Genomic DNA, 26,983 nt, shown 5'->3' with positions numbered 1-26,983 from the left:
CCACAACTCATCATAAATTGGATCACCCATGTTGGTGCGGCTCCCTGAAATTGGTGTAGAAACTCCGAAAGTTGCAACATTTTGCATTGAGCAAAATTTTAGTGAGTTTTCTGTTTTCTCAGTGTTTTACATCAGCTCTCTGGCATAAACTCTTTGATAAATTGGGGGCTATGTGCACACAGAAGTGAGAAGTTTTTTGGAGCAGGTTCACTCCAACAAAAAAAGGCTGATGGACGATTCCTATTCATTTCTAAACCATTGTGCTGTTCACATGTTCAGTCTTTTCAGCCTTTTTTTCCTATTCAGGTCTTGAAAAGCTCATGATGGAAATTAATAATAAAAGTGCACGTCACGTCCTTGAAGAGGCTCATGATGGAAAACCATCAGGCCAGGCTGTGTCCAATCAAAAGCTTTTCAAAAAGAATTTAGGAACCCAAGAAATCATACAAAAATTTGCTGAAGGCAAGTTTCCTGAAACGGTTTCCACGAGAAAACTCGTTTTTAATCACCTAAATAAAAACAAGCAAGAAAAAATAGAAAAAAATGTGAATTTATTTATTTACTTTACTCATTTATATAGCGCCATTAATTCCACAGCGCTTTTCAGACATTATTGGAACTGACCCTGATGGGGCTCACAATGTAGATTCCCTATCGGAATGTGATAGGAAACCGGACTTACTGGAGGAAACCCACACAAACATGGGGAGAATAAATACACACATTTGGACTGAGAACTCACAATTGAACTGAAAAAAACAACCAAACTAGAGTATAATCCAAAAAGTGCGAATGGATAAATATGTGCAAATATGCAAATTTTACTAGTGCAAAAAATTCTTTTACTAGTGCAAAACAAATTTTTGGCAGGATTAAATCATCTGCAAATACAATAAGCTGCATGTGAATTAAGTGAAAAAAATTGTATCATAATATTTTTGAACCAATAAAAACGTACGTACCGGAGACACTGACACACGTACACCCACACCCATGTCTCTGCACATGTCAGCGTGTTTTCATGGTCACACGGTCCGTGTGCAAAACACGGAGACATGTCAGTGTTTGTGGGAGCGCACAGTCCGCAAAACGTGCTGAACACGTTCACACGGGGAAGAATCAGCTACAGTAAGCCGCTGTTCCCCGGCGGCTGGTGCTGAACATGGCTGTCATTCTTCTCTCCTGCTCTGTCAGCAACAGCGAGCAGGAGAGAACGAGTGAATGAAAACCTGACGTGGGGTCCCCCCTCTGTTTTTGAACCAACCCGGCAAAACTCACAGCTGGAGGCTGGTATTCCCAGGCTGGTAAGGGGCCATTGATCTTGGCCCCCCACAGCCTAAAAACAGCAGCCCGCAGCTGCCTACATCTATTAGATGCGCCTATTCAGGAGCTTTGTCGGGTTCTTCCAACTTGCTCTGTAGAGGTGGCAAGTGGGGTTAATAAGGGGTTAATGTCACCTTGCTATTGTAAGGTGACATTAAGCCCGGCTTAGTAATGGAGAGGTGTCAATAAGACACCTATCCATTACTAATCCTATAGTTGTTATGGGGTTGAGTAAACACACACACAATAAGAACAAAGTATTTTAATTAAAGAATACACTACACACAGTGTTTAAAGCTTTATTATACTCCTAATTCCATAACTAAGCCATTATTCTCCTGTAAAAAATCCAAAAATAATAATCCAACAATATCCATACCTGTCCGGCAATCAGTCACATCCCACAGCGTAAATCCATCTTGGGGGGTTAATAAGTTTACAGGGGGAGCGTTGCTAATACAGCTGCTCCGACTGTAAATTATTGGGGAATGAATGGGAAGCAGCTGGCGCATGCTCAGTAACTAGCGGTGACGTCACAGAGCCTGTGCGCACTGCTTCCATTCATTCCCCAGTAGTTTACAGTCGGAGCAGCTGTATTAGCAGCGCTCCCCCTGTAAACTTATTAACGGGGAACAGCGCTTACTGTAGCACTTCTTCCCCAGCGGCCGTCCGTGTAGTCTTGATGTGGCACATGTGCGGCACACGGTTTCCACACGGATGTACCACGTATCCACACGGACATACGGACACGGATAGCTCCGCTACCGTTTTTTCCGGTACCGGAAAAATCTGGATGTGTGAGACTGCCCCTTAGTATGTTAGCATCCTCTCATCTTGAATACTACGATATATGAGACGCATTCATATGGATTAATTTACTCCTTTTTTGACTTGAACAGGTATATAATACCTTAATATAGGTGTTCACAAATTCCTTCATGGAGATACAATCATGTGAAGTCATGCACAAGCGCTAACATTACATTTGTATAGTCCCTTATGGATACAATAACGTTATAAGATATTTCTTGTGGTGCTGCTGTTTCAAATTTATATAAGTGCTTCTCACTAAATTAGAATATCATCAAAAAAGTTAATTTATTTCAGTTCTTCAATACAAAAAGGAGGCGATCAGCCTGTAGCACCTCTGAGGTGTTATGGAAGCCCAGGTTGCTTTGATAGCAGCTTTCAGCTTGTCTGCATTGTTGGATCCGGTGTCTCTCATCTTCCTCTTGACAATACTCCATAGATTCTCTATGGGGTTAAGGTCAGAAGAGTTTGCTGGCCAACCAAGCACAGTGATGTTGTTTGTAAACCAGGTATTGGCACTTTTGGCAGTGTGGACAGGTGCCAAGTCCTGCTGGAGAATGAAATTTCCATCTCCAAAAAGGTTGTCGACAGAGGGAAGCATGCAGTGCTCTAAAATTTCCTGGTAGACAGCTGCGCTGACTTTGGTCTTGATGAAACACAATAGACCTACACCAGCAGATGACATGGCTCCCCAAACCATCACTGATTGTGGAAACTTCACACTAGATCTCAAGCAGCTTGGATTGTGGCCGCTCCACTCTTCCTCCAGACTCTGGGACCTTGATTTCCAAATGAAATGCAAAATTTACTTTCCTCTGAAAACACCTTGGACCACTGAACAACAGTCCAGTTCTTTTTCTCCTTGGCCCAGGTAAGACGCTTCTGGCGTTGTCTATTGGTCATGAGTAGCTTAACATAAGGAATGCGACACGTGTCGCCCATGTCCTGGATACGTCTGTGTGTGGTGGCTCTTGAAGCAATGAGTCAAGCAGCAGTCCACTCCTTGTGAATCTCCCCCAAATGGTCTTTTCTTAACAATCTTTTCAAGGCTGTGGTTATCCCGATTGCTTGTGCTTTTTCTGCCACACTTTTTCCTTCCACTCAACTTTCCACTAATATGCTTGCATACAATACTCTTTGAACAGCCAGCTTCTTTAGCAATGACCTTTTGTGGCTTACCCTCCTTACGGAGTGTGTCAATGACTGCCTTCAGGACATCTGCCAAGTCAGCAGTCTTCCCCATGATTGTGGAGCCAACTGAAACAGACTAAGGGACCTTTTTAAACTCTTAGGAAGCATTCTCAGGTGTTTTTGTTAATTATTCAAATGTACTGAGATAATGACTTTTGAGTTTCATTGGCTGTAAGCCATAATCATCAACATTAACAGAAATAAACACGTGAAATAGATCACTCTGTTTGTAATGACTCTATATCATATATGAGTTTCACGTTTTGTTTTGAAGAACTGAAATAAATAAACTTTTTGGTGATATTCTAATTTAGTTAGAAGCACCTGTACATCTTCTTTACATATACAGTATAGTATCTATTGTATAAACGGCCATTGTGGAACACTAAGACAAACTATCCACTGCAGTAACTGCTATATTAATGTAGTGGGAACGTGTTCGCTTTGTGTATTGGCTACATATACAGTGGTCTCAGCCTTCTCTGTGTCCATCACACAAGACACATCGGTTTTAAATAATATGTTACATTGTTGAATAATTCTCCAGTGTTCTCGCCTTCCCAGCTTCCCTTATGCTAAAGCAGAAAATGTGTACAATATTTAGCAGGAAGCCGGGAAACCAATCTGCATGCAGATCTGATAATATTAACGTCTGCGGAGGATGATACATGTGTGAGTGGAAGGCATGGCAGACCACCCCGGTAATAGAATTTATTATCCCCCCAGTGAGGTGGATCACCAGGCTGAGCGTCACAGCCATTTCTGCGCTTGTCAATGCTGAGTGAGTGACACATGTCGGCCTAGGTTTCTGCAGACGTTACTTATCGCCAGGTCCCCATCCACAGATATCACTGGCTTGGCCTGGGAGACACAGAGCGTCACCGTCCTTTATCGGTTTCTCACCAGTTTCTGATTTATGTTCCTTTGTAATATTCAAAAGCGAATAATGAGGAAGGTGACGGCCGGAGCAGATCCTGGGGCCGAGGACACTGAGAGACGGGCAGAGAAGGGAGGAGTGCGGGAAGATTAGGATAGACGGGAAAATAAGGGCCAGAGGTGGGAATTCATGGTGAGAGCGGCGCAGTCTGCTCTGCCCATACGGCTCTGCACATAGGACCCTGCACATAGGGTTCTGCACATAGGACCCTGCACATAGGACTCTGTACAGGACTCCGTACATAGGGTTCTGCACATAGGACCCTGCACATAGAGCTCTTCACATAGGACCCTGCACATAGGGTTCTGCACATAGGACCCTGCACATAGAGCTCTTCACATAGGACCCTGCACATAGGACTCTGTACATAGAGCTCTTCACATTGGACCCTGCACATAGGGTTCTGCACATAGGACCCTGTACATAGAGCTCTTCACATAGGACCCTGCACATATGGTTCTGCACATAGGACCCTGCACATAGGACTCTGTACATAGAGCTCTTCACATTGGACCCTGCACATAGGACTCTGTACATAGAGCTCTTCACATAGGACCCTGCACATAGGGTTCTGCACATAGGACCCTGCACATAGAGCTCTTCACATAGGACCCTGCACATAGGACTCTGTACATAGGGCTCTGCAGCTCAGACTGTTCACCTGCTGGAAATGAATTAGTCTGACTCCCAGGGACGGGTTTTGATGGCTGCAATGCACGGATCGTGTCATGGGGAAATAACTAGAGTTTGCAAGGCAATAACCAGCGTAGATGCAGGCACCGAAGACGGAAGGTAATGAGACTACAGCGGAGCCGAGAGGGAAGGAAAGAACAGAAACAACAACCAAAGAAATAAATAAATAAAATGAAAACCTTGTGGCGGTCAAATCAGCACGGTACGTGAGCGCCGCGAGAATTTACAAAAAATAAAATAACTGCATCAAATTACAGCTGTCAAACCTCTCCAACTGGAAGTGTCAAATCCAGCTCATTACACGGACGGCAGGTTCCTCTCTGCTCCAGATTGGAAGCTTCCTACAAAAAGCTTTTATATTTTGCCAATTGAGCAAGATTTCTACGCTTAACCTCCCAAGTGCTGCGGAATGAAGGCTGCCATAGGCGGCCGGTGTTAGCGGAGCTGTCAGGATGGAGAAGGGGTTAATGCAGACTTATTATACCGATAAAGTGGAGCAAGTGCAGAATGGGCGCTGGTGGGGACTGAGCCGGGCTGTGGGGATGAGATTTCTGTTCCAATCCTTGTGGTTAAAATTACTTGGCATTCTTTTTCCTTATGCATCAATGCGATGATCATGAGAGATGAATGATGATGAATTTAAGTCTATCCATCAGCAGGAGCATATACATTATACCCAGCGGTGCCGCTATACAGAGACAGACCCAGTAGGCAGGAGACTGCAAACCTGAAAGAGACATCCCCAGGCAGCAGGGGAGAAGGCAATGCATGGGTGACTCCGAGTAGGGCTCATCACGTGGATAGGACCCCTGAAGGTGCAGTGTGTGGAGGATACCCTGCCCGTCTTGTGACCAGAGCCCCTGAGGCCGCAGTGTGGGGAGGATACCCTACCCTTCACATGATCAGAACCTGTCACGGATGTGTCAGGTGCAAAAGACAGTCGCTCTGCATCTGGCTTCAGAAGGTTTCTGTGTTTGGGATCGCAGACACCTCCTTAAACCTTCTGACTTTTGGACCCAGCGGCATCCTACCTCCAGTGGTAATTGACATGCCTCGACCTGGGTGTCTATATATCTCTAGTCTGCTGCAGAGTGTGGCCAGTGATAATTGTCACACACAGTGTGGGAAGACTAAGTGCAACATGAAAGGATGAGGGTAAGGAAGCACAGACACTAGGAAAAGGGTGGGTGGAGACCCCTAGGCAGATCTAATAGCACCCTGCCTCCCATACAGTCCCTAAATGGGCTCCTCACCAATCGCCGAGCAGGTACCTAAGCCCTGTATCTCCCTAGAGCTAGACCCTGAATATGGAAGGGGTAAGAGGCACTAGTCATTCCCCACTGTAAACTAAAGACAAAAAGGTAGACAGACAAGGGGAGTGAACATAGCTTGAGCAGATCCAGAGAGGTAACGCCAAACGTCCTCAAACAGCTCCAGAGAGAAATTTAGCTGACTGCTACAGCACCAAGTCCTCACAAGGGAAAATGTGAATATCACCGGCAACTCCCTGCAGCAGACTGAGATTCTATATACACCCAGGTCCAGGTGTGTCAACTAGAGCCGGAGGGAAGTTTCCGCTGAGTCCAAGAGTCAGAAGAATTAAGGAGGCATCTGTAATGCCAAACACAGAGACCTTCTGCAATCAGATGCAGAGCGACTGTCTGTTGCATCTGACACACCCATGAAAGAACCCCGGAGGAAGCAGTGTGGGGAGGATATCCTCCTAGAACACATATAGAAACGTGCAGATTTATGTCACATGAATAAAATCACCACTCGCAACCTGATCTAACATATCAGGGTATGCAGTATTAATAATGGGGGCTTTCGACCACTCCATTTGGTAGAGCACAGAATAGCCAAAGATGGCAGTGAGTATATAGTATATAGTATAAATATTAAAAAAATTACCAGTGGACAAGTGTGAACAGGTGCGAGCTTGTTAAAAAATGGAAGTGCATATATTTTATAGCAGTAATGGAGTTCCAATTTGCATATTATAGCATGTCAGAGCTCAGCTGTATTTTCCTGGTTAAACTGATTGCACTAGATATAACGTGGGGCTATCCTGGGAGAGATGTAGGAGCTAGTCCACAAAAAGCAAAACATGGCCGCCGATAAGACGAGAATGGGTAAGACCAGAACGGATAAGAGCAGAACGGATAAGACCAGAACGGATAAGACCAGAACCAATAAGCTTGTGGCTTCTGTTGTGCAGTTTTCCAGCTGGGAATACATCTGTATATACCATGTTTTTTCCTATATAGACACAGGTATGTGCGTACATTAAGGATTTGTTACAGACATTTCTACATCAAAACATGTATCTTGGCAGGAAAAGCTCTGCCTAAAGAAACTCACGTTTTTACCATGTTTTTGATGTACTTATTTTACCAATCATAAGAATGTGTGAAAATGCTGCAAAAAGGCTAAAACAACTGACACTGGAGATACGAAACTGCTGGAAAGAGAAAATAAGGAGTGTGTGCAGAAAGCGGCAGGAATCTCATCGACTTTGCCGATTCTAGAAAATCCTTCAAGTTTTGTGCCAAAATGGCGCTGAAAAATGTGACAAAAACGTAGAAACTAAAAATAACAGCAGATTTCCCCAATGTGGTCTACAACGTAGACTGCATAAACTTGATGTGATGAAACCCATGTGACAGAAGATGTGACGAGTAATCGGTGCCAAGCGCTGTGCCGTAGATCTGGGGCATGTTGGCGCCTCTAATACTTCTCTTTTTTGTGCTAGTTTCAGGCTGGATTTTCCTGACCAGACAACATAATGCACAGAGTTGAGAGCTGCAGCAGAGTTTTGCTCTGCACAAGTTTAATAATAATGATTGAGATGTGAAAATGATAAACCAAGGAGCAGAGCGCGTCGGGGCACACTTCACGTTTACTGTATACGGCATCACATACAAATAAGGCCGATCCACAGAATGAGCACAACATGAATAAGCTGCCAGCATAACACATGAGGACGCGGAGCCGCCCGGGGCAGAGGGTGACACGTATTACACAGACACATGTGGGAAGAAACATCTCCAATCTCACAGCCGAGCCTGGATGTGTCTGTCAGCAGCGCACATAGCAGAATTGCCCTCTCCGCTCACAGGTTTTACAGAAGGTTACACAAAATATATTTATTCTCCTTGAAGCAGAGGAAGAGTCAGTATTGGATGTGAATGTCTCATTACACTTACATGAAAGGAAGACAAGAAAAAGCTGCAATATCGAGAATGGTTTCCAGGGCCAGAAAGTGTCACTCATCGTGTCCAATGGAGCGCAACAATATTGTATCTTACAGTTATAAGGTTCTTTAGAAGGACATAGATCTGGGGATTTGCTCTGATGGAATACAGGCTGAACTGGATGGACTAATGTCTTTTTTAGGCCTTGCTAACTATGTTACTATGTTGCTAGTTATGTTACTATGTCACGCCACAAACTTTTTGCAAAGACAGATAATATTTTGTTAATTTGATTCATTATAGCAATACCATAATACATCAGCTGCACTGGTGGAATGGATTAATGGATGGTGCATTGTATTCTACCGACTGGTGACTGTGGGAATGGGGTCAAGCGGTTCATCCCCCTTTACAGATGATGCCTTGTACTGCAGCTTTATGTCAGCAACTGTTCAAGAAAAAGCAAGTGAAGGTATTCCTGACCCTAATTGCAATATCATAAAAATGACCTATGCATCAAGGGACTGAGCCTTCATCACATTATCTGGGCCAATGTGACCATCCTGAGACTAATGTGACCATCCTGAGACTAATGTGACCATCCTGAGAATAATGTGACTATCCTGAGATTTATGTGCACATCCTGGGGCTCATGTGATCATCCCGAGACCGTTGTGACCATCCTGGGAGAGATGTGACCATCTTGGGACCAATATGACCATCCTGAGGTTGATGTGACCATCCTGGGGCCGATGTGACCATCCTGGGGCCATTGTAACCATCCTAGAAGCGATGTGACCATCCTGGGGCCGATGTGACCATCCTGGGTGCGCTGTGACCATCCTGGGGCCATTGTAACCATCCTAGAAGCGATGTGACCATCCTGGGGCCGATGTGACCATCCTGGGTGCGCTGTGACCATCCTGGGGCCATTGTAACCATCCTAGAAGTGATGTGACCATCCTGGGGCCGATGTGACCATCCTGAGACTGTTATGACCATCCTCAGACCGATGTGACCATCCTGAGGCCGTTGTGATCATCCTGAGACCATTATGACCATCCTGAGGCTGTTGTGACCATCCTGGGGGGCGATACTTCAGCCTGGAGACTTTCCGCAGAAAATCTGTATTCTTCGGCTGTGCAATGCTGATCTTTCAGAATCTCCCACAATGATGGTAGGTGTGTGACCTGGATCGTGTCCTCCATCCATTCGCCCGGGTGGTGATTTATGCCTCAGCCACATTTGTAAGTGAAACTTCTGCAGTCTTCCAGTTTTGTAATTGATGATATTGAACCTGGCAGAAAAAGCAAAAGAGGGAGAGAGAGCGATTGTCATTGATAAGAGACAGCACCAGGCCGGCCGAAGAATTAGAGACGGAGCTGTTCCTATTTGATAGGAAACAAAAGACTGTGAATGAGAGTGATGGCGGCTTCATAGAATGCAGCTGACCATATATCTCCCGTCACAGACACTCGCTACGCTCTGCATGCACAGAGGACGCTGGTCAGTCGTCAGAAACTGCTCAGATTGCGTCAACCGATAGCACAGGAAGCAGCGGATTAGCGCAGGAAGTCCGCCATGCCCGCACCCACAAATCTCATCCACCAGCAGCCGAAATTAATGTCCTAGGAAGGCGCCAGTGACAGAGGCTCTCTTGTGAAAATCTACTGTATGGGATGTGTACATGAATACCAAGTCACAGTCATTAGAGCCGGCTGTAATCCCAACAATGAGTGATGGATGAGCCGGGCCGCCGTGTCGCAGGCGCTGCTGGATAAAGGTGTGTGATGAATTATACAGACTACTGTGGACGGCCCCACATTTCTCATACAGTCGCAGCTGGCGTCATTTCTCATCCAAACCAATTGGAGCACAGGAGTGTGAACATGTGAGACCCAGCATGAAGGAGCTCCACTCTCCAGAGCAGCGCTCGTAGCGCAGGCTGATGGGTGATGAGAAGGTGTCTCTGAGAACAGTAAATCCCCAGATACCTCGCCATATTGATGAATGCTCCTGTATGGATATTAAGGCTGAGTTCACACTGAGCAGCAGATCCCTTGTGTAAATGGGGGATTTAAATTACGATTTTACAGCAAATAGCGTAGGTGAATGCTGCAGACTAACGGAGCGTTGTATAATTAACCCCCTCACCGCACGTTCAGAGATCCATGCTCCGCTAGATGTCCGAGTGTGAATGAGGCTTTCTAAGATAAATCCACAAGTGTTAAATCCACACTCCATCCCTGGGAGTGAGCACTGCCTAAATGACGTGCAAAAGGTTTGGTAGCAAAACGTGTTTCGCAAATTTGGCCCCTATACACGATTGGTTGGGTTTTATTTTAAATCTTTTTTTTTTATTTGCTTTGATGGATTTTACACCAAATTGATCATAATGGTGCTCAATGTCAATAATAATCATTTTATTTCCAAAGCTCCAACATATTCCGCAGCACTTGACAATTCATTGTTCGTTTATTTTGTTGCAGTGATACTTTATTTTTCTTCGCTCTTTTTGTGTAAATGTTGCAAGAAGCTTAAACGTTGGTCTCCAAATGAGCAAAGAAAAAGTAATAGATCTTATACTTTACTAAGGTGATGGTGCAAAATCAAGCTAAATTCTCAAACATTATCCTGTAAATAATGGAAACCACATCGATATCGACGAGCAACAGGAAAACTGTCCAGGATCAAAGAGACAAGTGCCGCAGAGAATGTACATTGTAACAATGTAAAAAAGACATCACTGGTCAGTGTTTTGTTACTTCTCCTAACAGAAGCCATGAAGCGGCCAGCAGCAGTGTTACGTTCTTGTCTAACAGCCGCCTGTCCTTTATTATTAAAACAATAGAAAAAAACTAACGCCTATAGAAAAAACGCCAGAGAAATAGCTTTAGGAAATGACTGCTGGCTTTTCCTGAAGTGACACTTTGCATTCACATTCCCTTAGTGCCTGTACACACACGGTCTTTTTTGGGCAGGTTTGGAGCGGTTCCACCCTGAAAGCCGCCTGAATAATCTCTCAGAAAATGCAGAGTAAACATAATCCGTCCTATATATAGTGGCTCGCTCTTACAAGTTTGGGGTTTTCATAGTCTTTTAACCATTTCAGGTTTCCAAAGACTGCAACTGGTTAAAAGTAGTGACCGGTCCGTTCTCCTGGCATCTTCCGCGCTGAAGACGCTCCACACTTATGGTACAATGGGAAAGCTCAGAAGATGCCCGGGCACTGTTTTTGTGAGCGTTTTTGTGTGAAAAACCTGTAGAGGTTTCTTTATTGGTGTAAAAAAATCTGGAAAACGGCAGAAACGAACGAGTGGCTGCTATAGAAAATGGGCGTCCACTTAATGTCACCGGAAGAGAAAACGGAATAAATCCATGTCCTATAGCACAAGGAGTAAGATGAGATGTCTCCCCCTCCCAGAGCCGCCGCCTGGTTTCCCACCGCAGCGTATTGCCCACAGGTCCGAGCCCTGCGCCCTCCACTCCTAATATCGCAGCCAGGAGTATAATGAAGCCTTTAGTGCAGGAAATATTATATTGGAGACTTGTTTATGGCAAACACAAGCAGAGATATTCTCCACACACGTCTCTGACCCCGCAGAGGACGCACACTCATTGCACGTAATTAGGCCTCATGTGAAACTTTTACCGCTCTGAGAGATTCCGAGTGGCCTTTGATCATGGACCCTTCTTTCTGCCCACTTGCACAGGTCTGATTACTTTTGTGCCTGATGATATTAGCCAAGCCAACAAAGGGTTCTACCCGATGGAGACGTCTTGTACATCTCCTGCTTTGTAGCAATGCACGAGCAACCAAAGATGTCCTATTTGATAAAATTTTCCTTAATAAGACCCAAAATGACCAAAAAAGAAATGTTCACCCTACTACTCCCTCGCTGCCTGCAGTCCAAAACTTTTCAGGTCTCTAGTATTTTTCTCCAATGAATTCCCCAAGAATAGTCAAACATTATGTGTAATTCCGCATGTGGTCTGCAGTGGCCGCTATGGAGAAGAGGCGTAGTCCAATGCTGCAGGTCTGAGGATCGCACCTGCGGCGATCGGCTGATTGCTCCCGTCGGGAAACGATGTCACCCTTTTTGAATGTAATGAGGATTGTTTGTTCAGTGCAGGGTCACATATTCAGGACGTGCATTATTCACGTACCAGTGCTATCCATGGTTTTCGTAGATAGCCCTTGGAGCTGTGATAGCCTTAGGGGCCATTCACATGTCCGGGATTCATGGGCCTAGCGATCTGCAGAAGTTAACAGACACATGTGCGATGGTGATCTGAGGCACTGAGGTGCATTCTGATTTTCATAGACTGTCAGAAAGGAGGAGAAAACCTGATGTCTCTCGGGCCACGCTCTGATCATCTCTGAGTCAAGTCTGATAAAAACAATCTGTTTTTTTCTGTATGTCAGAAAATCGGACATGTGAATGAGTCCTAAGGGAGAATCTGCGGCAGAAACCTCGGTCCGCCGATGAGACTGCGGATCCACAGACGGATTGTCCTTCAGGAGGCTGAATACGCCGATCCAAAGAAAGGACATGGAGACTCGTTGGGATAATTTTTATTTTCCAATATGCAGACAAAATTCCGATTTCCAAAGCGATGAATGGGGAATTAAATACTCTGCTCACTCGTTATGTGGAGTGTTAGCTGATGTAATGCGGATTTATGTGCAGGGTCCGTGCCCAAATCATCACCAAACGTGGTGTGAACTGGACCTCACACGTACCGTCCCATGAATGCTCATGTAGAGCCTGAGAGCCCGCTCACATCAGTGCGGGCCCCATTGCAAGGGCAGTATATGGGCTCTGTGCTGTGGAGCTGGGTGTAGCCCCCTTACCTCCTGGGCCCCTACCAATGATATGTTGGCCCCTGGCTCACATACAATGGTGGTAAAACCAAGAAACGACAAATGTAGCGTTCAGCGGTCCGAGTTCCCAATGATCAGCAGCAGCGGTTGTGTGGCGCAGAGATGAGCGGTGAGTAATGGCCAGGCGGTCCGGCGCGGCGGCGTCAGTTCAGATCCAATCTATTGTCTGTATTTCCTTAGTCTCTAAACACCAGAGAACGTGGCTATGGATTGCAAGCTCTTCCATAAAGAGATTCATTAGGACGAGCGATAGAGAGAAAGGTTTTCCAATAAGAAGGGTAAAGATTGATTTGGCACGAACGAGTACAAAAGGAAAGAAAGTGCAAAGCAAAATATATATGCTTAATCCCTAGAAGGGCTCTTCATGTGCGCTCTCTAAAAGCGCTATAGATGCAAGGATTCAGCCTGGTTACGCAGCAACCTCTGCCGCCGACTCAAACGCATCCCCAAATCAATCAATACGGTTAATAGCACTTCTGCAACAATGGCAGCTACAGCCGGGATTCATCTTCATTTTCCTGTACAGCCGAATAACCTGTAGGAAAAAGGCGCAGCGGGTCTCCGAATGGTCCGTTAGGTTGGAGAAAGGCCTTTTTCAATTTACCGCACAGTGTTAATCCTTTGCAGGGAATCTTAAAATGAAGCGACTGGCTCTGGTGTGGGCCGCAGCTCAATGAGAAACACATTTCTACGCTCCGGCGAATAAATAGGTTTTAGATTTCTTATGAAGCAAAAAGCTCACTTTGCTCCTCAAGTAATATGAGGTTCTTTAAAATCTGTATTTGTCTCAGAGGATCCTGAGGTGAAACTTCCGATGTGATTTCCATCTAATACAATTTCATAACCCTTTATAACGGCACCAAGCAAGGAGCACGCGGTTCCATCATACAGGACGTGTGCCTGACATCTGCACTCCGGCTCAGAAGAAACAAAAGCTACCGATCCTTAGACCGGAACAGTACACCAGAACCGTGCACTCAATCCTTACACTGGAACTGTGCACCCAATCCGTACATCCGAACCTTACACCAGAACCGTGCACCCAATCCTTACATCCGAACCATTCACCCAATCATACATTATCATCACTGTCCCCATTGGCGCTCACAATGTACATTCCCTATCATTCTTTGGAATTTGGGAGGAAACCGATGCAAACATGGGGAGAGCATACAAACTCCTTGCAGATGTTGTCCTTGTTGGGATTTGAACCCATGACACCAGCGCTGCAAGGCTGCAGTGCTAATCACTAAGCCACCATACAGTAGTGACCGCTGAGCCACTGTACAGTGCCAACCACTGAGCCACCATACAGTGCTGACCACTGAGTCACCGTGATGCCCTGAATTATAACCTAAACTTTACAAGCTAATGGCAGGCACGGTGCAGTTTAAGAAACATGCCTCTGACTGGGGAGCCCATTATGACTAAAGTAGAGTAAATTGACATTCATGAAGAGGAGGAAAACGGCCGTTTTCCTCCTTTTCATGTTCCTGCTGTGCTCACCAGCTCTACGAGCACCCACCTGTGTAGGATTGGACTCAGCCCCAGAGTGGTTTCATTGTGGATACGACGAAAGCTCCCTGACCTCTTTTCCTAAAATGACATTCAGTGCCCAATCCCCCCTTTCCACCACTCCCCAGGTGAAGTTCTAATTGGGATGCCCAACTGACCAATGGGATTAAAGTGGAAGGGCATCCAGCCACACCTACATGGGTTAAATTCAGGGGTCAGTGACGTCCTCTTTCCTCCGGCTGACCCCTGGAAGCTTTTGTCCCACCCTCCTTCCCTTATATATTTCAATGATGCTTTTAATTGCCACAATAATTGTATGCATATAAAAAAAACCCTTGTTAACTATATTAAGTCACAGCGGAAATGGTGGAGAAGGGCAAAGGTTCATAATAACAGGGCCTTCTGTGCTTACCAACCTAATAAACTGTGACTGACCTGTTCAACCCAGCTAGGCCTGTCTGTGTTTTCATTACGGGACTGGTGGGAGGGGGGAAGGCACTGTTGGGACACGCGGGTCTCCACAGTCTATCTACACAACAGAGAGGAGAAATCACAAAGTACGTTGTATTCAGCTCTATAGCCACTACTCCATGATCCGTCCTGTTGAACATGCTAAACCTGGTGAAAGTTTCTCTTTAAGGGGTTTCCGAATTTGCGTAAAGCCATAAATGCTATAAAATAATAAAACAAAACTTTCTTGACACTCTATCTAAATCATCATGCATCGACCAGTCTGCGCTGTATTATTTATGAGTCTATAATTATGTCATAGAGCAAAGAGGAGGACACATAAACTAGATCCGCGTCCCACCCTCCGAGCAGAGAAGGGGCCGAGCAGAGAGGGAGCAGAGCAGAGAAGGAGCAGAGAAGGGCCCGAGCAGAGAGGGAGCAGAGCAGAGAAGGGGCCGAGCAGAGAGGGGGCAGAGCAGAGAAGGGGCCGAGCAGAGAAGGGGGTCGAGCAGAGAGGGGGCAGAGCAGAGAAGGGGCCGGGCAGAGAGGGGGCAGAGAAGGGGCAAAGAAGAGAGGGAGTAGAGCAGAGAGGGGGCAGAGCAGAGAAGGAGCAGAGAAGGGGCCGAGCAGAGAGGGAGCAGAGCAGAGAAGGGGCCGAGCAGAGAGGGGGCAGAGCAGAGAAGGGGCCGAGCAGAGAAGGGGTCGAGCAGAGAGGGGGCAGAGCAGAGAAGGGGCCGGGCAGAGAGGGGGCAGAGAAGGGGCAAAGAAGAGAGGGAGTAGAGCAGAGAGGGGGTAGAGCAGAGAAGGAGCAGAGAAGGGGTCGAGCAGAGAGGGGGCAGAGCAGAGAAGGAGCAGAGAAGGGGTCGAGCAGAGAAGGGGCAAAGAAGAGAGGGAGTAGAGCAGAGAGGGAGCAGAGCAGAGAGGGGGCAGAGCAGAGAAGGGGCCGAGCAGAGAGGGCGCAGATCAGAAAGGGAGCAGAGCACAGTAGGGGCAGAACAGAGGGAGCAGAGTAGGGGCAGAACAGAGAGGGAGCAGAGCACTGTAGGGGCAGAGCAGAGAGGGAGCAGAGAGTGGGCCGAGCAGAGAGGGGGCAGATCAGAAAGGGAGCAGAGCAGAGTAGGGGCAGAACAGAGAGGGAGCAGAGCACTGTAGGGGCAGAGCAGAGAGGGAGCAGAGAGTGGGCTGAGCAGAGAGGGCAGAGCAGACAAGGAGCAGAGCGGAGAAGGGACCGAGCAGAGAGGGGGAAGAGCAGAGTAAGGGCATAGCAGAGAGCGGGCCGAGCAGAGATGGGGCATGGCAGAGAGGAAGCAGAGCAGAGAGGGAGCAGAGCAAAGAGGGGGCCGAGCAGAGAGGGACCACAGCAGAGAGGGGGTTCGCTCCCTATTCCTGGTGCCACTGGGAGACTAATCACTGATCCCGACTGGGCATCGGTGACTGGTTCCCATTAAGATTGATCGAATAGATTCAGATAAGTGCTTATCCGAATAGCTATAGCGCTTCCTGAATAGCTGCATCAGGAACCTAGATACCCTAATAAACAGCGGTTTGGTGCCGCAGCTTCATGTGTCGCTGCTGTGTGACAGTCACAACACATACATAGAGAGCCCAACAAACAGGCGCGACACATGCAGCTGCGGCGCCGAACCGCTGATTATCATGATCACTCCAGTTATCCGGGTTACAATGCAGCTATTCCGTAACCGCTATAACTATTCGGATAAGCAGTTATTCAAAACTATTCGATCAACCCTAGTTCCAATCATAAGGCAATGACAGTCTGCACCGGATTTGCCCTTCATTACCGGAGACACAACTGCTAATATGGATATGAAATTTGTATTGCAGTATGAATAAGGCCTAAGGGTGTGTCAGGCATATTGCTGTACAGCCCTATAGTCAGAAGTGAGCAGTCCCCGCAGCCCAGCAGAGCTCGCCTGCGCCGCACTGTGTGAACGCAGCACAATCACGACATATAATCGATAAACACATTAAGGTTCTGCGTCATTGAAGATTTCATACTGGAGCTTGTAAGAAGCGCGAGGAGCAGAATTGTGCTCTGCACAGAATGGCCTCCTCTCAGGGGACATCACCCTCCTGTCACCGTAGCACGGGGGGGGCTGCAAACATCTGACGCTCCAGTAATGATGGCGCATTGAGGGGATGCACTCAGGTGGTTTATCACATAAACACTTCATGGACCAGAGACTTGTAATTCATGTCTGCCTAGATTGTGGAGAGCGAAGTGTAAGGGTCACGATCCGAAGTGAACTGTGTAGCGGAAATAAATGTAATATTACTAAAAAAAAAACATCGTTTCGGCAACGAAGCACAAAACCATTATTATTTCATGGTCCAGAGATATTGCTGTTGTGTCAGAATCCATGGAAGAAACGTCTGACTTCTGACACCGGAGGGTCGGGGCGATGAGTACAATTGATTCTTTTTCCAGTGATTTGCTGAATTCATGTAATTGTGCAGTGAGAGGTGTCAGTCCAGGAGCGCTCAGCGCAGATCATTAGAGCACGCGCTGCCAGCGTGCATGAGATGGCGCCAAGGTCCACACCACACACCGGGGGCAACTCACGCTGTCAGCCATGAACAAGTTTGTAAGGAAAGTTAAAGGTTGTTGTAAGTGTTCAGCACCGGCACGGGCTCCGCTATAGATCTGAGGACGACATTTCATCAGGTCATCCATTGTGTCAAGGAAACAGCCATGAAGCCACGGGGCCACTGAGCCACTGGGACTGCAACTTCCAGGCTGACACCTAATGATGGCTAGGTAGCACAGAGGTGGGCTGGGATGGTGCAGGGGCACCGTGGGCATTGGTCATAATTGCTGGGAGCACAGACGAGGCGCTCGCAGCTCTTCTCATTCGTATTGGAGTTATGGAAAGTGCCAAGAGTCTTACACAGACACTACTGCGAGATATGGATAGTCCAGCTGGGCGCTGAGTGAGACATGGACTGTCCTGCTGGGCACTGGGCGAGACGTGAATGGTTCTGCTGGGCGATGCATAGATGGCCCTGCTGGATGAGACATGGCTGGTCCTGCTGGGCACTCGGCTAGACATGGATTGTCCTGCTGGGTGAGACATGGATGGTACTGCTGTGCGCTGAGTGAAACATGGACGGTCCTGCTGGGCACTGGGCCAGACATGGATGGTCTTGCTGGGCACTGAGCGAGACATGGACGGTTCTGCTGGGTGGTGGACAAGACATGAACGGTCCTGCTGGGCACTGAGTGAGACATGGACGTCCTGCTGGGTGGTGAGCAAGACATGAACGGTGCTGCTGGGCACTGGGCGAGACATGGACGGTCCTGCTGGTCACTGAGCGACACATGGATGGTCCTGCTGGGTGCTGGGCAAGGCATTGCTGGTCCTGCTGGGTGCTGGGTGAGTCATAGACAGTCTTGCTGGCTGGAGGTATCATATGGACTGTTGGTTTGGGTGTTCATGGTTGGACTGGGCTTGTGTCATGATCCAGACCGGGTTTTTCCTGTCTCTTCTTATCCTGGTCTGGTCATTCAGGGGTTAACTTTTCTTTGCCTCTGTCATGATCTGAAGTGATCTGACAGTTTTAAATCACTGGGTGAACTTTTTTTACTTTGGAAAGTTCCAAGGTGTCTTGACTGTCCCCGGTGGTGGTTTTGATATTGCACTTTAGGTTTTGTGCACTTAATCATGTATCAGGTGTTACACCCTATAAAGGTGTGCTAGAGGTGTGCAATCACTGCCTGTGATATTGTGAGTTTGTGTTCACTCTGATTTTGGAGAGCCAGGATGAAGGATGGAGCTGGTGAGGAGTCCTGCGCAGCTTAGCCAGGGGGGACGTGTTTCAGCTATGGTGTCTGGACGAAGGGCTGGCATGGCGTGGTGGAGTCGCAGTGATGGTGTCAGCGGGAAGTGTCTGCATGGGCTGGTGGAGTGGCGACTATGGAGAGTGGCACTCACCATGTGGGACTTGGCCGCTGAGCTGGACTCCAGCATGCTCGACTTCGTGTCAGCAGCTGAACTCATCCTTGGGACTCTGGTTCTAAGCAGCTACAACTGGTGTTGGACTCTGCTCCAAGGTTGCACTAAGGTGAAGGATCCTGTTATGGTGATGGATCCGGGTGGAGGAGAAGATGCACTCAGGTGGAGGGCTCTGTTGCTAGGAGCGCATGCAACAGAGCAAAGCTAAGTGGTGTTTCCCCTGTATTGTCTCTTTCCTCATGTGTGTTATTAGTGCAGTGGTGGGATTAGTCTCCGCACCGACCCATTCCCTAGTGAGGGTTTAGGGTCAGGGTGAGCAAGGGCGTTAAGGTACGCGTGCGGCGCCCGGTGCGAAACCGGCATAGGGAATGTTAGGAGTGCAGGGACACTGGCTCAGGGGAGCTCAGGAGGTCTCCAATTCCCTTTTCCCTATAGCAGGGCCCACCATTGTTAATGTTTCCCAGGTCCCCCTTATTATTTAAATTCGCCATACTGGAGGCGGGGTTTCCAGAATGTTTATTTACGTGTAATACCTAAATTCGCCAGGTGGAGGCGGCGTATCCACCTGCACGTATTATTATTTAAATTCGCCCCACTGGAGGCGCTGTATCCAGGGTCACGTGTGTTATGGGTCCGCCTTGCGGTATCATCTGCGTCCCGACACACGTGACCATGACAGCCTCGTTCTGGTGTCAGGTTAGCTATTTCTCTGCTCTGCTTCCTGCAGGCAGTGTCAGTTATATTTCGTGCCTATGGCTTGTGTAGCTGACTATGGAGAACCCCTTGTTTGTCCTGCTGCGCTTAGCTGACTTTGCTTGTGTCTGTGTTCTCCATCCCTGCCCGTCATGTCTATTTGTACTTGTGTGTTTGGGTTCCTCGGTACCCGACGCTGCTTTGGCTCTGACATGCTTCTGACCAGTACTGACCTTTTTGGCGAGTCTCTGACTCTGTGTTTGGTATTTCCCTTGGTACTGCGCTACTCTCTGGTATCTACCCAGCTCGTTTGACTATTCTGCTGCCACCTGGTGGTAGCCTCACTGCAGTGCTGCTCGTCTGCTCTGAGCAGTATTTCAATCTTCCCTCCACTCTGCTGCCATCTTGTGGAGTTTGCATTTACCTGCAGAGCTGCAGCGTGACAACTTGTGGTTATGGTGCAAGAGATCATGGAAGTTTGATAATAGGAAGAGGTAGAAGGGGCCAATAGTCTTATATAGTTATAATAATAATTTTTATTTTTCTATCTCCTACATATTCTGCAGCACTTTACAATTCAAGTGAAAAACCGAGTTGTATGAAGTGTATATGAAGGAGCTCATGTTCATTTTATAAGAATCAGCAGTAACAAATCAATGTTAGGCAGAAGGGTAAGGTCTTTATTTTTCCTCCTCTTTTTATAAGATGGAAGTACAAGTATATAACAGAGTAGCAGAAGGCTGGAAAGCAGCTTTTATACCCTCCTTCTAAGGCATCAAGGTCTGTCTGAGGCACCAAGAAACAAATGTTGCAGCAGCTAAATTTGTGATATTACAAGTTTTCCACTTTCTGTAAACAGTTCGGATGCTGCAATATGTACTGTGATACGTGCTGTGATGCATGCCACGATACATGCCGCCATACGTACTGCAATAAGTGCTATGATATGTGCCGCAATACGTGCTGTGATACGTGCTGCGATACGTGCGACTATATGTATTGTGACACTCGCCGTGATTCGTACCGCAATATGTGCTGCAATACGTGCTGAAATACGTAATGCAATACGTGCTGTAATACGTGCTGTGATAAATTGTCACGATATGTGCTGTAATACGTGGTGCGATATGTGCTGTGATACATGTCTCCATACGTGCTGCAATACGTGCTGTGATACGTGGTGCAATACGTATGGCTCCATCACCCTTCACATCTTATCTGTCTTTCATCTGTGATGTCATGCGATGGAAGAGTTCTTCACCTTTAACCTGTCAAATGCTCCTGAACAGGTTCCTCATGTCAAATGCTTACAGTTGTGCTCTAAAGTTTACATACCCTGGCAGAATTTTTGCTTTCTTGGCCTTTTTTCAAAGAATATGAATGATAAAAAGAAACTTTTTCTCCACTCATGGTTAGTGGTTGGGTGAAGCCATTTATTGTCAAACTACTGTGTTTTCTCTTTTTAAATCATAATGACAACTCAAAATATCCAAATAACCATGATCAAAAGTTTACATACTCCATTTCTTAATACTGTGTATTGCCCCCTCTAATAACAATGTCAGATTGAAGTCTTTTGTGGTACTTGTGGATGAGGTTCTTTATTTTCTCAGATGGTAAAGCTGCCCACTCTTCCTGGCAAAAAGCCTCCAGTTTGTGTAAATTCCTGGGTTGTCTAGCATGAACTGCGCGCTTGAGATCTCCCCAGACTGGCTCAAAGATACTGAGGTCAGAAGACTGAGATGGCCACTCCAGAACCTTCACTTTGTTCTGCTGTAGCCAAAGACATGTTGGCATGGCCTTGTGTTTTGGATCATTGTCATGTTGGAAAGTCCAAGTACATCCCATGTGCCGCTTCCGGGCTCATGATTGCAAATTTGCCTCCAGTTTTTGCTGATAATGTGCTGCATTTATCTTTCCTCAACTCTGCCCAAGTTTCCTGTGCCTTTGTAGCTCACACATCCCCAAAACATCAGCGATCCACCTCCGTACTTTACAGTAGGAATGATGCTCCTTTCATCATAGGCCTTGTTGACCTCTCGCCAAATGTAACATTTATGGTTGTGGCCAAAAAGTTAAATTTTGGTGTTATCACTCCAAATTAACTTGTTCCAGAAGTTTTGAGGCTTTTCTCTGTGCTGTTTTGCGTATTTTAGTCGAGATACTTGTTGTCATTTGTGCAGTAATAGCTTTCTTCTGGCGACTCAACCATGCAGCCCATTTTTCTTCAAGTGCCTCCTTATTGTGCATCTTGAAATAACCACACCACTAGTTTCCAGAGAGTCCAGTCTTTCAGCTGATGTTATTTGTGGGATTTTCTTTGCATCCTCAACAATTTTCCTGGCAGTTTTGGATGAAATTTTTGATGGTCTACCTGACCGTGGTTTTGTTTTTACAGAGCCCCCGATTTTCCATTTGTTAATCACAGTTTGAACACTACTGACTGGCATTATCAATTCCTTGGATATCTTTTGGTATCCCTTTCCTGTTTTATACAGTTCAACTACCTTTTCCCATAGATCTGTTGACAATTCTTTTGCTTTCCCCATGACTCACAATCCAGAAACGTCAGTGGCTGGATGAAAGATGCAAGAGTCTGTCTGGATTCCAGAAACTCACTTAGCTTTTATGCACACACACTGATTACAAGCAAACAGGTCACAGGTGGGGATGTTACCTTTAGTAGCCATTTAAACTCATTTGTGTCAGCTTCTGTGCATGTGATCAGGCCAAAATCACCAGGGTATGTGAACTTTTGATCAGGGTCATTTGGATGTTTTGGGTTGTCATTATGATTTAAAAAGAGAAAACACAGTAGTTTGACGATAAATGGCTTCACCCAACCACTAACCATGAGTGGAGAAAAAGTTTTGGTGTTATCATTCATATTCTCTAAAAAAAAAGGCCAAGAAAGCAAAAATTCTGCCAGAGTAGTAAACTTTTGAGCACAACTGTATATATTTTGACAATTTGCTGTCTGCCCCTCTTTTGCATTTATATTATATGGCTGCTGGGATGTACCTGCCGGCTGGCACATACCGTCTATTTTGTGGAACTTGTGCCGCCTCATTTTGTTTATATATATATTTGTACATATATTTATATTTATATCACATACATGTTTATTTATTGCATTTCCCAAAGTATCTTGCAACAAAAAAGCTTAGATTTCCAATCTACCCTGGTGCAAATGGCAGTAAGTGACTTGACTGAATCTGGTGTGGAGACAAGTAATGGAGACTATTATCCTTCAATCCTTTTCTGTTAACCACTTTTTTACAAGTGGCGACTTATGGCAATTTATTACTGTGGTGCACTGATGAATTAGACTAATTGAAGAAGCTGGTAATTATCCCACTTGGGTTGAGGCAGCCATATCCTTCAGCCGGGTCTGTCAGAAGCATGTGAGCGCAGCTGAGAAAATCCATATGTTGACGAGGCTCTGTATCTTAAGTTGAAAAAAATTTTCCCTTTGCTCAATTTGTCGCAGTCCTGGTATCTCGCTGACGGGGTTAAGCAGGAGCTGATCTCGTATTAATACATTTACCAGTCGCAGCCAATCAGACTTTTTGCGCTTACGCAGCATTTGCTAGAATATTAATGACTTCTTTATTGATGAGAAATGAACCCAATTTTAACCTTTCTGGTGAATTCCAGCGTTATTTCGCCTCGTTCGCTGATATTCCTGATATTTACACAACACTCCTGAATTCTGTAACTAGTTCAGCTCCACTGAATTCAGCTGTGAGTTACAGATATGGGAAGGCGAGAAAGCTAAATTGTGTCGGACATGGAAGCCTTGGAGAGAGGAGTCTTCATGGACGGTGACATATCTGCACATTTACATTTCCTTTGGACTTTGTATCTGAAGATCTGAGGTTGGGTCAGAGCGTAACTATAATTTATCATCGGCTGAGATGCTCCTATTTTTTGAGAGAATAGTCAATGTTCATTCAGGGATTGATCCTACACCTTGTACTCAGACTTTTTAATTTAAGTCTGGACTCTGCTTAATCGATACAGTAGTTACCTGATTAATTCTGGGGCTAATTTGTAATTACTTCAATCCTAAGACTCTCTGTAGGATCGTGGCCTTTGTAGATGGAGGCCAAGCTCGGATAATGTACTAATGTATTTGTGACAATCTGGACTCATGTCCATCAGTTTGGGTACTGCACACTCCTGTAACATAGGAGAAGATATTTTTTACAGACAGGGCATAAATTAGGAAAGTATCAGTGTGTTCTGCATTGTCAGAGCTACATATACAGGGGTTGGACAAAATAATGGAAACACCTGGAAACATCAACAAAAGTTAGTTTAATATGGTGTAGGTCCACCTTTTGCGGCGATTACAGCCTCAATTCTTCGAGGTATGGATTCATACAAGATGTGAATTGTTTCCAAAGGAAATGTAGCCCATTCTTCAGTTAAAACACCCTCCAGTTCTTTGAACGACGATGGCGGCGGAAATTGACGTCTAACTTGAATCTCTAAAATCGACCATAAATGCTCAATAATGTTGAGGTCTGGGGATTGTGGGGGCCAGATGAGATGCTCAACTTCATTACAATGTTCCTCATGCCATGCTTTAATGATTCTAGCTGTATGAATTGGTGCATTATCATCCTGAAAGATGGCGTTCCCCTCCGGGAACAGTGCTTGAACCATAGGATGCACTTGGTCGCCTAAAATGCCTAAATAATCTTGGCTGTTAATTCTTCCATGAATTCTTATGGAAATAATTTATGGACTTCCATGCGCTGCTTGACAAAATACAGAATCCCACTTACGGTGAAAGATTAATCATTTATTCCCAATGCGTTTCGAAGTAGGGACTACTTCTTCCTTCTTCGAAACGCGTTGGAAATAAATGATTAATCTTTCACCATAAGTGGGATTCTGTATTTTGTCAAGCAGCGCATGGAAGTCCATAAATTATTTCCGTAAGAATTGATGTATCAGCGGTCACTCGGTTTGACCTTTGGACGTGCAGCAGCTGACCAGGAATCCTATGTGCCTGATCTCTCCTACAAATAGGTGAGTGAATTTCTTTTAATCTTTTAATACTTGCTCGGATAAGACCCTATTGCGCTTTTCTGTTCCTTTAGTATATTGCATTAATTCTTCCATGAAGGGATATCATTGGCCCGGAGGATCTCCACGAAATAGCACCCCAGATCATCACAGAACCTCCGCCATGTTTTACGGTTGGGAGAAGGCAGTCTGGATGGAATGCTTCTTTCGACTGTCTCCAAACGTACACTCGGCCAGAGGTCGGAAATAGGGTAAACGATGATTCGTCTGAGAATATCACGTTTCCACTGCTCGAGGGACCAATTCTGGAGGTTTCTACACCACTCTAAACGCTTGGAAACATTTGTCATTGAGAGCAGCGGTTTTCGAATTGCAGCTCTTCCGTGGAATCCAGATTTGTGCAGCTCCCGATGAACAGTTTTCGTGGAAACTGGGTTCTGTAGGTGTTCCTTGAGCTCAGCAGTGATTTTCGGAGCCGTGGTCTTGCGATCCTCTCTCACAATTTGCTTTAGAGTCCGACGGTCTCTCAGTCAACTTCGACTTTCGGCCGGACCTGTGCTTTGCTGCGGACTTTTTTCCTTCTCTTTCAAACGCAGTCATTACTTTGGAGACAGTACCTCTTGACACGCCAAGCATTCGGGCACTTTCTGTTACACTAGCGCCTGCCATACGAGCACCAACAATTTGGCCTCTTTGAAAATCCGAGAGGTCTGCCATTGGTATCAGATTTTCATCAATGTTCTTACAACTCTGCAAAACAAACAGTTAATTTACATACACATATCACATAGCACAAATAATCAACTACTAAACATTACCATATGTCTCGGTTTGCATGTTTATAACATGTTCGAAGATTAGGTGTCACCATTAATTTGTCCAACCCCTGTATACATAAGATACAATCATTCTATAATGCAGGGCGGCCATTGTGGACTTTGGAATTTTTGCTACTTTATTTCTATCCTGTAAAAATTCTGCAAACTCTAAGCAAGGGATCTTTAAAGGGGTCTTTTGCCATGTGAACAGGGAGGGGAGGAGAGTGGTGAGTGCGGGTATCCTCAGGGGGCTACGCCATGTGCACAGGGAGGGGAGGAGAGTGGTGAGGGCGGGTATCGTCAGGGGGCTACGCCATGTGCACAGGGAGGGGAGGAGAGTGGTGAGGGCGGGTATCCTCAGGGGGCTACGCCATGTGCACAGGGAGGGGAGGAGAGTGGTGAGGGCGGGTATCGTCAGGAGGCTACGCCATGTGCACAAGGAGGGGAGGAGAGTGGTGAGGGTGGGACGGCGGGTATCATCAGGGGGCTGTTCAGCATCACTTAGGAACAAACAAGTAATCTGTACATTCATTGCTGACTCGAGAAAATGGCCCTTCTCCATCTTCTCATTTAGATCCCCCAATAATCCAGTAACTATGCTGAGGCTGCAATATTGACAGCAGAGGCGGACACATGATTGGTGAAACCTGGGGCCCAATAGTTAAGAGGGCCACATCCACCTCCAAAACAGCAAGCAGCTCCTACAAAACTATTGTACTGGAAGGGGCCCATATACTGTCCTTACCCAGGGGTGCCAGATTATAGTCCAATCAGAATATAGTGTTTTTTTTCTAATGGACTACAATGCTGATTGTGCGACTGTACGAGGGAGGTAGAAAGTTCTTGTTCAGGGATCTGCAGATTTAGTCCTTGCTCTTTTAGGCTAGGTTCACATTTGCGGATGTCAGAGCTGTGGAGGGCTGCGTAGTTCCTCCGTGAAGCTCCGTCCACTGCCCCACCTCCTCCGGTCAGCTCCACCTATGTCTGCATGCATCCTGTGTACCTATCTTTAACATTGGGTACGCAGGTCGTGCGGATATATGTGGATGTATGCGGATGCGAGGTTTTGACGATGCGGCTACCTGCTTCGAACGCAACATGTTGGAATTTTCGCCGCATCGTCAAAACGACACATGCGGAGGCATCCGCATACATCCGCACGGCCTGCGTACCCAATGTTAAAGATAGGTACACAGGATGCATGCAGACATAGGTGGAGCTGACCGGAGGAGGTGGGGCAGTGGACGGAGCTTCATGGAGGAAGTCTGCAGCCCTCCGCAGCTCGGCCATCTGCAAATGTGAACCTAGCTCAACACCGAGTGTTAATGAATAAACAGGTTAATGCTGATCACTGTCGTCTATAAACTGCAGCGAGAGACTAATGACAGCATCTCATCACCTTGCACGCAGCCCCGACCTGTATGATGTGATCTCCAGATATTGCCTCCATAGTCCATAGAGCA

General features: G+C 46.2%; 1 protein-coding gene across 2 annotated transcripts in view; it reads left to right on the top strand.

Moving 5' to 3' along the window:
* The window catches only part of KIRREL3 (kirre like nephrin family adhesion molecule 3), an 851,964-nt gene that overhangs the window by 326,967 nt on the left and 498,014 nt on the right, over positions 1-26,983 (top strand). The gene's annotated exons all lie outside the window — the stretch shown is intronic.

Source organism: Dendrobates tinctorius, unplaced genomic scaffold, assembly GCF_039654945.1.
Source record: "Dendrobates tinctorius isolate UK_male_01 unplaced genomic scaffold, ASM3965494v1 ptg000028l, whole genome shotgun sequence".
NCBI classification, from domain to species: domain Eukaryota; kingdom Metazoa; phylum Chordata; class Amphibia; order Anura; family Dendrobatidae; genus Dendrobates; species Dendrobates tinctorius.
This window is presented reverse-complemented; position numbering and strand designations above follow the sequence as displayed.